Source organism: Gymnoscopelus braueri (assembly GCF_963280865.1).
Source record: "Gymnoscopelus braueri genome assembly, chromosome: 11".
NCBI lineage: Eukaryota > Metazoa > Chordata > Actinopteri > Myctophiformes > Myctophidae > Gymnoscopelus > Gymnoscopelus braueri.
The window spans coordinates 6,701,768-6,713,977 of NC_137613.1; positions in this window are offsets into that span (position 1 = coordinate 6,701,768).

Below are 12,210 nucleotides of genomic sequence, written 5' to 3' on the forward strand. Positions count from 1 at the left end.
GTCCGCGACTGTGTTGTTGTATCGACCTCTGGTTACCGCGTGGATTAGTCCTTGAGATACGGTAAAGTGGAGATGGTGTGTCCATAGAGTTATATATATATAGATAATATATATATCGGGTGTGTCACTGTCTTGCCTTTTTATTGTCTTGGGCCATACTTTCACTTTCACTAACCTCGCGTCACCAGACTTTCCACTTCGGAGGAAAGCCTGGTATTTGTCCCTTATTTGGAAACTAAAATACATGTCCCTTTATTGAATTGATGAGGGACGCACTTTGTTCTTATTTTTGGGAAGTAACATATGACACAAGTTCAAACCGCTCATATACTAATAATACAGGTTGTGAACCACTCGCGTTGTGAGGCGTTGTGAGGGGGGTTCCCAGTTCAAATATGATTATTTTAATGTCTGTGACTTTTCTGTTGTTGTGTTTTTTTTACACCTGGTCAGCAGATGTTGCCAAGAGAAAAGAGAAAGCATCTCTAGGGCTGGAGTATTATATATTATTTATCACATGGAATCATTATTTTGTTGTTATATGGTGCAATCTGTGGTGGCACACTTGAATCACTGATGTCTGAATCGTGTCTTTGTTTTTGCACACCCATGTTCATTTGTTAGAGCACTATATTGAATACTGTCAGAGAAGTTGTAGAAGACTCTGAGTTACAGTATGTTTGTTTATTATTGCATTAAGCAACGGGGCTCTGTCATTTTGTACTCAAACCTTTCTTTTTTTATATATATATATATATACAGTATATATATATATATATATATATATATATATATACACAGTATATATACTGCAACAATCCATACACCAATGACCATACAATTTCAGAAAAGTTAATTGCACTTTCTCAGATTATACTTGATACATTCCCAATCAGTCCATAAGAAAGGAGGCAGTGTTTGATGTGTGGTCAATGCTGTAAATGAAAGTGTCATTGCAAAGTTTACTCTCAAAATAATTGAAAGGAGTATTGCTTGGAGTGGTTATTTAACCGTCTCCTCAGATACACTGTTGCTGTCTCCGCCAGGCCAAAAGACATGGCCGAGACGATGTTTTGCACCCTGTCCATCCGTCCGTCGATCCGTGTGTCTGTCCACCGGTGGTCTGTCTGTGAACAGCTAAAGTTTACTAAAAAAAAGAAAAAAATTGAGTGGTTATTTAACCGTCTCCTCAGAGACATTGTTGTTGTCTCCGCCAGGCCGAAAGACATGGCAGAGACGATGTTTTGCACCCTGTCCGTCCGTCCTTCCGTCCATCCGTGTGTCTGTCTGTGAACAGCTAATCTCTGGCACTGTTGTGTAGGCCTATTGCATAATGCCTCTACATGCACGTGCATGAACGTCACATTACATTTCAGCATGAATTAATTAATTAACAGGGTTAACAGACTCCTCTCTATTGCATTATTGTTCACACAACTTCTCTCACACTCTGCGTCTGACTGAGTGTTTTAAGACTCTGCAAGGGTTATCTGAGTTCACTCTGCCAACCACACATTCCTCTCCTATTAGTGCTGAAATAAAATCGGGTCGGGTACCCTTCCCGACCCCAATTTATTTCGGCTTTAAAATAGTAGTATGCATCGGCCTTAAGTTAACAGTATTACTGTATATAAAAAAGTATATTTAATATTTGTACTGTCCTACTGTTTTATTTTATTGTACATATTTGATAAAGTTATTTAATTTAACTTTATAATTAGATGGAAAAAGATGGTTTGGTACTAAGACCCCCCAATACCCGTCCAGTGAACACCCAAAGAAATGATAGTCAGACACCGGTACGTCCAAAAATGAACAGTCTGTATTGCCCGAGCGTGCACACGGAGACAGTACAAGTTACAGACAAGAATAACAATCACACACTAAAGTTGTAATAACAAACAATGGTATTTATACACAGTTGGACTTCAATGACATCAGACATAGGTGCATCCTTATGATTGGTTTTAAGACCCTCAGACGTAGGATGGGCGTCGTAGGATGGACAGGCGTCTGGCTGTCTTAATAATGAGTTGTTGTTCATCTTAGGGTGTCCTTGTGTACAATTCTCGGTTCCATAAACAAGTTGTTCCTTCGATATCATAGGACATGTGCATGGTTTTATCTGTGACAGGATGACAGCTGACAAAAGGGAATTAGTGACGATGTCGGGTCAAACAGAGATATCGGTCATCGTACAGAGATACAGGTCATTAGGACATTAAACACACCATTTGACATTAAAGCGCAAAGCGTTGACAAGACAAGTTTTACTGATTTGGAAACATATGGAGTCGGCACCAGATAACAACTATGGAGCCAGCCTTGGAAGGGAAAATACAGTAGACTTACTGAAGTATAGGCCCAAAAAGACACCACTATATTAAATTGACATTTTAAGCAGGTTTATTATGACCCTAGACACATTATGATAATTATGATAACGAGATTTAACTCTATCAATATTTATACAGAGAGCATTATGTAATAGTGCTATGTTTCTGTTGTTTTACAAATTGGTTTGAAACATGTCTTGGGCTAAATAACCAAGCATGTTGTTCAAAATATGGTTCTTTATTGTTTATTGACAGCAAAAATACATTTGACTCAGTCTTTTTTTCTGAGAATCTGTTCGTTCTCTCTAGCCTAAACATAGCTCTGTCTCTCTGAGAAATAGAAAATAAACAAAGTAAGCTGTCTCTGATGATGTATTCTTAAACAATCTACAAATAAATAGACAAATTTATACTTCTCCGAACGACAGGGTCGCGCACCGAAAATAGCTGATCTACCAGCTCACAGAGAAAGGTAACAAAGGTTAGAAAATAATCTTCAAGTATATACCCCAAGTGTATTCAAACTGTTTTGTTGTTATTATTCTTACTCTTATTAGGAATAAAGACAAAACAAGAGCTTGTGATTTTTTATTTTCATTTTGTGTGAGAGTGGTGCCGACCCGCTACACCCGCAGCCCGCATAATTGCCTCTGAAATCTTGACTTGTCCACCTGCCACGCGGGTTGACCCGCGTGGCCTGCGGGTAACGGGTCGGCCCGCGCATCACTACTACATTGGTAGAAGAGGAGGGATGAGGGCTACATTGGTAGAAGAGGAGGGATGAGGGCTACATTGGTAGAAGAGGAGGGATGAGGGCTACATTGGTAGAAGAGGAGGGATGAGGGCTACATTGGTAGAAGAGGAGGGATGAGGGCTACATTGGTAGAAGTGGAGGGATGAGGGCTACATTGGGAGAAGGATGCTGAAGATGGAGCTGCTAGGTAAGAAGAGAAGAGGAAGGCCAAAGAGGAGGTTTATAGATTCAGTGAGAGAGGACATGCAGATGACTGTGGAGTGACTGATGAAGATGCAGAAAACAGAACCAGATGGAAACAGAACACTTTGAACTGCCTTGATGAAATGTGCAAAAAATATATAAAAATAAATGTTAACCTGTCTTCTACTGTGTGTGTGTGTGTGTGTGTGTGGGTGTGTGTGTGTGTGTGTGTGTGTGTGTGTGTGTGTCTGTGTGTCTGTGTGTCTGTGTGTGTCTGTGTGTGTCTGTCTGTGTGTGTCTGTCTGTGTGTGTCTGTGTGTGTCTGTGTGTGTGTGTGTGTGTGCGCGCGCGCGCGGGGGGGGGGGGGGTGTGGCTGTGTGTGTATAAAACGTCTCCTTCCAGTTTTTGTCACTCCTCTTCTCTCCTCAACCATAGAGACTTCTACTTCAGTAGGTGAGTTTATACTGATCAAAAATATCATGTATGAAGCTTAAAATATTTACTGATTAATAACATCCTACTGTACTATTATACATCTTTCTATCCTACTTCCTAGTACAGTAATCTACTGTCCTATCATATAGGCACCATTAGTTTAATGGGAGAGATTTATCTCAAATCTACTGTCCTATCATATAGGCACCATTAGTTTAATGGGAGAGATTTATCTCAAATCTACTGTCCTATCATATAGGCACCATTAGTTTAATGGGAGAGATTTATCTCAAAATTATTTGTGAATCCATTGCCATGATGGACAAATATTCCATGGTTCACAAATGTGTTTTGCAATCTGTAAACACAAATTATTTATTTGTGACTTTTGTAAATATGAATTTGTAAGTTTTACAAAAATGTACTATACTGGTGCGTAAATAAATCATAAAATATAATTTGTAAATAATCAATTCTGCGTGTCAATTGTTGAGTCTGCATTTGTGAGTAGACCAACACACACATACATTACTTTTTCCTGTTACATCATTTTGAGACAAACGTCACGCTTTTTTAAGAACATTTTTACAAATTTATTTTCCTATCTGCAAACTTGCTTGTAACTTGTAAGTGTGCATTTTTATACATGTGCTATGATTTGTACAAATATAAGCTATTTATAAATATATCATTTGCAATTTGTAAAAGATAATTTATACTTTGAGTATTATTCCAAATATACATTAACCACTTCAGCCCTATATGCATTTCTGCCATTTGAAAAATATTAGATCTTCAAGCGACGCATTGTGAGCCTGTAGATCTGCTATTTTCAAAAGATTTTTTAATACATTTTATTCATTTGAAAACTTGTGAAATGGGACATTCTGCATAATGAGTACTTTCTACTTTTGCTACATTTTGATGCCAATACTTTTGTACTTTTACTCAAGTACATTTTGAATTCCGGACTTTTACTTGTAACAAAGTATTTCTACGTTGCAGTATTAATACTTTTACTTAAGTAAAAAATTTGATTATTTTTTCCACTACTGGTCCTCGACTACCTTGAGCACTGTCCCGTCGGCAGTGGCATTAACCAACATGTTCCTAATGGCTATAGAAAACTGCTCACCATTCTAAGCTTTAATTTGAGTGGTAACATGTGGTTATAACTCTAGAGATACAGTCAGAAACACTATTATGTTAATGTGATAACATGAGGCAGGGCCCTAAAATTGAGCCATGGTTCTCAAATGGGTGGTGGGCAAAGCTAGGTATGAGTTCTTTTTTACTTACTGTACATTTCGGCAAATTCTACCTCACAATTTGGCATGATAACCATTTCAGACTAGTAGCTTAGTGGTAGTTATCATGCATTGAATATGTGGACCCCTATATTATCACACGCAAATTGTTACAACAAATATATTATCAACTTTTGAGCCATTATTGTGTAGAGACCTATATGAGCACACTTTTCTGCACAATTCAAGTATGGGGAATTGATTGGAAAGGTTATTTTACTTATTCAATACTTCCATATGCTTAAATGGCTTTTTAATTCAAGATTTTGCACCCAAATCGAATAATTTGAAAATAAGTTTTGTAAATATCCCCAATTTGAAAGTATGTGCTGAGAACCAACATATCCTAGTGTCTATACAAAAAGAGACCTGATTATCACAGAGGCAGACTTGACTGACTCGGAAATAGAGGACTGAATTTGCTGTGCCTTGCCCCTGATGTGTCCCAGAACCCCTGAACCTTCTCCCTGCCTTGGCCTTGTCATACACTCCTCCTTTGTATCTGTCTCTATATTTAAAAAAAAAAAAAAACTGAAATGAGTTGAATTGAGTTTTGTCCATTATCGTCCGTTTTTCTTTAATAACACAGGCTCACTTTTTACTTAGTCTGCTCTTTTTTTCCCTCTACACCAAAACCTCTTTGCCAAAAATAGCTGCAAGTGCGAGGCGTTGTGAGGCTTGTAGACCTGCTATTTTTGGCTAAAGTTCTCCTCAGAATAGGGATGCTAGGGTTCAAGTGGTTAATGTAAAAAAAACATTCTATCACAGAAAGGTTTGGTGGCTCCCTGTAGTAATTCTGAGTACTCCAGCAAAATAAAGTATAAAACTTGAGTAAATGTATTTAGTTACCACTGGCTGTCAGCAATGTGTCTTAAGTGTCACTGATCAAGACACTTAACCCCTACTAAAGATGGTGCCCACATTTTGTTGAGTTTCCTGTTACATCATTTTGAGACAAACGTCACGCTTTTTAAGAGCATTTTTACAAATGTATTTTCCTATCTGCAAACTTACTTGTAACTTGTAAGTGTGCATTTAAATACATGTGCTATGATTTGTACAAATATAAGCTATTTATAAATATATCATTTGCAATTTGTAAAAATAATTTATACTTTGAGTATTATTCCAAATATACATTAACCACTTCAGCCCTATATGCATTTCTGCCATTTGAAAATATTAGATCTACAAGCGACGCATTGTGAGCTTGTAGATCTGCTATTTTCAAATATTTTTTATAATTTTTATTCATTTGAAAACTTTTGAAATGGGACATTCTGCATAATGAGTACTTTCTACTTTTGGTACATTTTGATGCCAATACTTTTGTACTTTTACTCAAATACAGTTTGAATTCCGGACCTTTACTTGTATGAGTATTTCTACATTGCAGTATTGATACTTTTACTTAAGTAAAACATTTGATTACTTTTTCCACTACTGGTCCTCGACTACCTCGAGCACTGTCCCGTCAGCAGTGGCAATGATGTCCTCTGTGTTAAATACAGATACTTTTTTTTTCTTGGCGTAGAGCTTGAGGCAGATCTTCCTGCACTCCATTTCTACTGCCAGTAGTAGTTCCCTTACATTCTCTGCTCTGTCTGAGACTCGGGTAATGTCATCTGCATAGTCCATGTCAGTAATCATGATGGGAGTTACTAGCTTAGTCTTCCTCGGGACCAGCGTGAAGCCCAGTGCCTCAAAAGATTATTATTTTCTCATGAGGAAATCAGGAGTCACACATGAGTGACACATCACTGACAAAGCTGCTCTCAGATCTTCTTAATGTACTTTGGTGATAAAGAAAATCTATTTGGTACAAATTCTCAGATCCAGGGCCATCAGCTGTGACCTTTTTATTCAGCTTAGATTAGGATATGAGCTAACTCTAAACTGAGGCCATCTGTTCTAAAAAATAATAATTAAAAAAGAATAGAGTAACTGTCATGAAGGGCATTCTGATTACAGTGATTACACATATTTTTTCACCAGGTTATAAGTAACATCTATTGATATGACACAATACCTTACATGCTCATTCTGCATGTTGATATAAAAAACAGAACATTCTTTCTGTTCAGTGTATGTTTGTGCAGAGACCTGCAGACATTGGTGCCAATCCTGTGGGTGCCGGGGAGCCCGAGCACCCAAGGAGAAAGCTGAATACCCACAGGGAATGTATCGGTCGGATGAATATTGTGTGATGCTATTTAACGTGCACAGGATGCATGATGTACCCGCTCTGATACCGTGTGTTATTGTGAACAGATTTCTGTCATTCAAACTCTCTCCCTGTAATCTGCAAAGTCCTTATGCCAGTTATGGTTTCATCATCAGCCAATAGTCAAATTGTATGACTTGAAATGTAGTAAAAAAAATGTCCTTTTGCACACCTACTTGGACAGGTGCGTATAGGAGCAGGCAGCCAGTGCATGAGACAGGAAAGAATGGTGATCGCGCACACTGTCTTCACTTACAGAAAAAAAGTATTTTATTGCGAGTACAATGTTTCCAACTGACATTCATCAGGTATTTCTGATTAAGGGCAAGGCCACACTAAACTATGGCTGGCCGCTGATGAACTCAGGTTGTGTGCGGCCGACTGTTTTTAGCAGCCAGCGCATTCTAAAAAAACTAGTGGCTTGCAGCACATTCTGTCTCCATAACTAGTGCTCTCATGAGAGCAGAGGAAGTGGTCACAATGAAGAAGCTGTTATCTGCAGTTTCATATATTATGCACCCACACGCACAACCGTTAACTTCACCTTGTCAAAACAAGATGATGCCGATATGCACAGCGCCGAACTTAGGCCTGTCAAAACAAAATGGAGCAGAGACAAGTCGACTTGCTTGGTCTCCACACAAACAACCTTTGATTTCCTATACTAACACATCTTGTCAAAATTCATGTCAGATCCTTTGTCTAGGTGAGACATGACCTTTGACATGATCTAAATATCTCAATAGAAGAGCAGCTTACTCTACTATACAGATTGGACAAAAAAATATTGTATTCATTAAAAAGAAGTTACATAGGCTAGTGCCTCTTTTTGTAGATCTCATGTCAAAAGTTTTTTACAGAACAGAGAAAACTGTTTTGCATTTCTTTGTCCTTTGGTCAAGGTTGACTGCAGGTGCGGTGGTCTCAAAAACATAAAGGTAAACGGGCAGAAGGAGACTCGCTCACTGCATAGAAGTTAAGGAAAACTCCTTAGACAGATGCCATCTGTCCGTCAGTGTCATAGCACTGACGAAGGTCCTAGGAGGACTGAAACGTTTGCTTTTTAATTCACTTTTGAGCACCGAGCACAAGATGAGCATCAAAAAAAAAAAAAACATATTTTCTTTAAGTGTGTCTAAGGAGTTTTCCTTAACTTCTATGCAGTGAGCGAGTCTCCTTCTGCCAGTTTACCAAAAGTTTTTTTTACAGTAGCCTACATGCTTTTAAAAATACTGTGTGTGTGTGTGTGTTTTACAAAAATGTATTATACTTGTGTGTAAATATATCATAAAATATAATTTGTAAATAATACATTCTGCGTTTCAATTTGAGTTTGCATTTGTGAGTAGACCAACACACGCATACATAACTTTTTCCTGTTACATCATTTTGAGACAAACGTCACGCTTTTTTAAGAGCATTTTTACAAATGTATTTTTCTATCTGCAAACTTACTTGTAACTTGTAAGTTGGCATTTAAATACATATGCTATGATTTGTACAAATATAAGCTACCGTATTTATAAATATATCATTTGCAATTTGTAAATAATTTATACTTTGAGTATTATTCCAAATATACATTAATCACTTCAGCCCTATTTACATTTCTGCCATTTGAAAATATTAGATCTACAAGCGACGCATTGTGAGCTTGTAGATCTGCTATTTTCAAATGATGTTTATACATTTTATTCATTGGAAAACTTGTGAAATGGGACATTCTGCATAATGAGTACTTTCTACTTTTGCTACATTTTGATGCCAATACTTTTGTACTTTTACTCAAGTACATTTTGAATTCCAGACTTCTACTTGTAACAGTATTTCCACATTGCAGTATTAATACTTTTACTTAAGTAAAAAATGTGATTACTTTTTCCACTACTGGTTTACCTCGAGCACTGTCCCGTCGGCAGTGGCAACCAACATGTTCCTAATGGCTATAGAAAACTCACCATTCTAAGCTTTAATTTGAGTGGTAACATGTTGTTGTAACTCTAGAGATACAGTCAGAAACACTATTATGTTAATGTGATAACATGAGGCAGGGCCCTAAAATTGAGCCATGGTTCTCAAATGGGTGGTGGGCAAAGCTAGGTATGAGTTTTTTTTTACTTTCGGCAAATTCTACCTCACAATTTGGCATGATAACCATTGCAGACTAGTAGCTTAGTGGTAGTTATCATGCATTGAATATGTGGACCCCTATATTATCACACGCAAATTGTTACAACAAATATATTATCAACTTTTGAGCCATTATTGTGTAGAGACCTATGAGCACACTTTTCTGCACAATTCAAGTATGGGGAATTGATTGGAAAGGTTATTTTACTTATTCAATACTTCCATATGCTTAAATGGCTTTTTAATTCAAGATTTTGCACCCAAATCGAATAATTTGAAAATAAGTTTTGTAAATATCCCCAATTTGAAAGTATGTGCTGAGAACCAACATATCCTAGTGTCTATACAAAAAGAGACCTGATTATCACAGAGGCAGACTTGACTGACTCGGAAATAGAGGAGTGAATTTGCTGTGCCTTGCCCCTGATGTGTCCCAGAACCCATGAACCTTCTCCCTGCCTTGGCCTTGTCATACACTCCTCCTTTGTATCTGTCTCTATATTAAAAAAAAAAAAGCAAAACTGAAATGAGTTGAATTGAGTTTTGGCCATTATCGCCTGTTTTTCTTTAATAACACAGGCTCACTTTTTACTTAGTCTGCTCTTTTTTTCCCTCTACACCAAAACCTCTTTGCCTAAAATAGCCGCAAGTGCGAGGCGTTGTGAGCTTGTAGATCTGCTATTTTTGGCTAAAGTTCTCCTCAGAATAGGGATGCTAGGGTTCAAGTGGTTAATGTAAAAAAAAAACATTCTATCACAGAAAGGTTTGGTGCCCCCCCTGTAGTAATTCTGAGTACTCCAGCAAAATAAAGTATAAAACTTGAGTAAATGTATTTAGTTACCACTGGCTCTCAGCAATGTGTCTTAAGTGTCACTGAGCAAGACACTTAACCCCTACTAAAGATGGTGCCCAGATTTCTCTTGTGCCCACCTTCCCTGTATTCTTTTATTAAGCACTTTGAACGGCCTTGTTGAAATGTGCTGTTTTAACCTTTTGTCTACTTTGTTTGTGTGTGTGTGTGTGTGTGTGTGTGTGTGTGTGTGTGTGTGTGTGTGCGCGTGTGCGTGTGTTTGTGTGTGTGTGTGTGTGTGTGCGTGTGTGTGTGTGTGCGTGTACAGGCTGAGTGCGGTCAGAATCGTCTCCTTCTTGGTTGGTGTCATTTCTCTCTTCTCTCCTCAACTAGAGACTTCTACTTCAGTAGGTGAGTTTATACTGATCAATAATATCATGTATGAAGCTTAAAATATGTACTGAGATTAATAACATCCTACTGTACTATTATAAATCTTTCTCTCCTACTAGTACAGTAAGCTACTGTCCTACTATCATATGAGGCACCATTAGTTTAATGGGAGAGATTTGTCTCAAAATTATTTATGAATCTAATACCATGATGCACAAATATTCCATTATTCACAAATGTGTTTTGCAATCTGCAAACACAAATGATTTATTTGTGATTTTTGTAAATATGAATTTGTAAGTTTTACAAAATTGTATTATACTGGTGCGTAAATATATCATAACATATAATTTGTAAATAATCAATTCTGCGTGTCAATTGTTGAGTCTGCATTTGTGAGTAGACCAACACACGCATACATTCCTTTTTCCTGTTACATCATTTTGAGAAAAACGTCACGCTTTTTTAAGAACATTTGCTCGCACACACTCTCTTCACTTACAGAAAAAAAGTATTTTATTACGAGTAAAATGTTTCCAACTGACATTCATCAGGTATGTCTGATTAAGGGCAAGGCCACACTAAACTATGTCTGGCTGCTGATGAACTCAGGTTGTGTGCGGCAGACTGTTTTTAGCAGCCAGCGCATTGTAAAAAAACGAGTGGCTTGCAGCGCATTCTGTCTCCATAACTAGTGCTCTCATGGAGCACAGAGGATGTGGTCACAATGAAGAAGCTGTTATCTGCAGTTTCATATATTATGCACCCACACGCACAACCGTTAACTTCACCTTGTCAAAACAAGATGATGCCGATATGCACAGCGGCGAACTTAGGCCTGTCAAAACAAAATGGGGCTGAGACAAGTCAACTTGCTTGGTCTCCACACAAACAACCTTTGATTTCCTATACTAACACATCTTGTCAAAATTCATGTCAGATCCTTTGTCTAGGTGCGACATGACCTTTGACATGATCTAAATGTCTCAATAGAAGAGCAGCTTACTCTACTATACAGATTGGACAAAAAATAATTTTATTCATTAAAAAGAAGTTACATAGTTTTTGTAGATCTCATGTCAAAGGTTTTTTACAGAAGAGAGAAAACTGTTGCGCCTTTCTTTGTCCTTTGGTCAAGGTTGAGTGCAGGTGCGGTGGTCTCAAAAACATAAAGGTAAACGGGCAGAAGGAGACTCGCTCACTGCAGAGAAGTTAAGGAAAACTCCTTAGACAGATGCCATCTGTCCGTCAGTGTCATAGCACTGACGAAGGTCCTAGGAGGACTGAAACGTTTGCTTTTTAATTCACTTTTGAGCACCGAGCACAAGATGAGCATCATAAAATAAAGAAAACATATTTTCTTTAAGTGTGTCTAAGGAGTTTTCCTTAACTTCTATGCAGTGAGCGAGTCTCCTTCTGCCAGTTTACCAAAAGTTTTTACAGTAGCCTACATGCTTTTAAAAATACTGTGTGTGTGTGTGTGTGTGTGTGTGTGTGTGTGTGTGTGTGTGTGTGTGTGTGTGTGTGTGTGTGTGTGTGTGTGTGTGTGTGTGTGTGTGTGTGTGTGTGTGTGTGTGTGTGTGTGTGTGTGTGTGTGTGTGTGTTCGTGTGTGTGTGTGTGTTCGTGTGTACAGGCTGAGTGCGGTCAGAATCGGCTC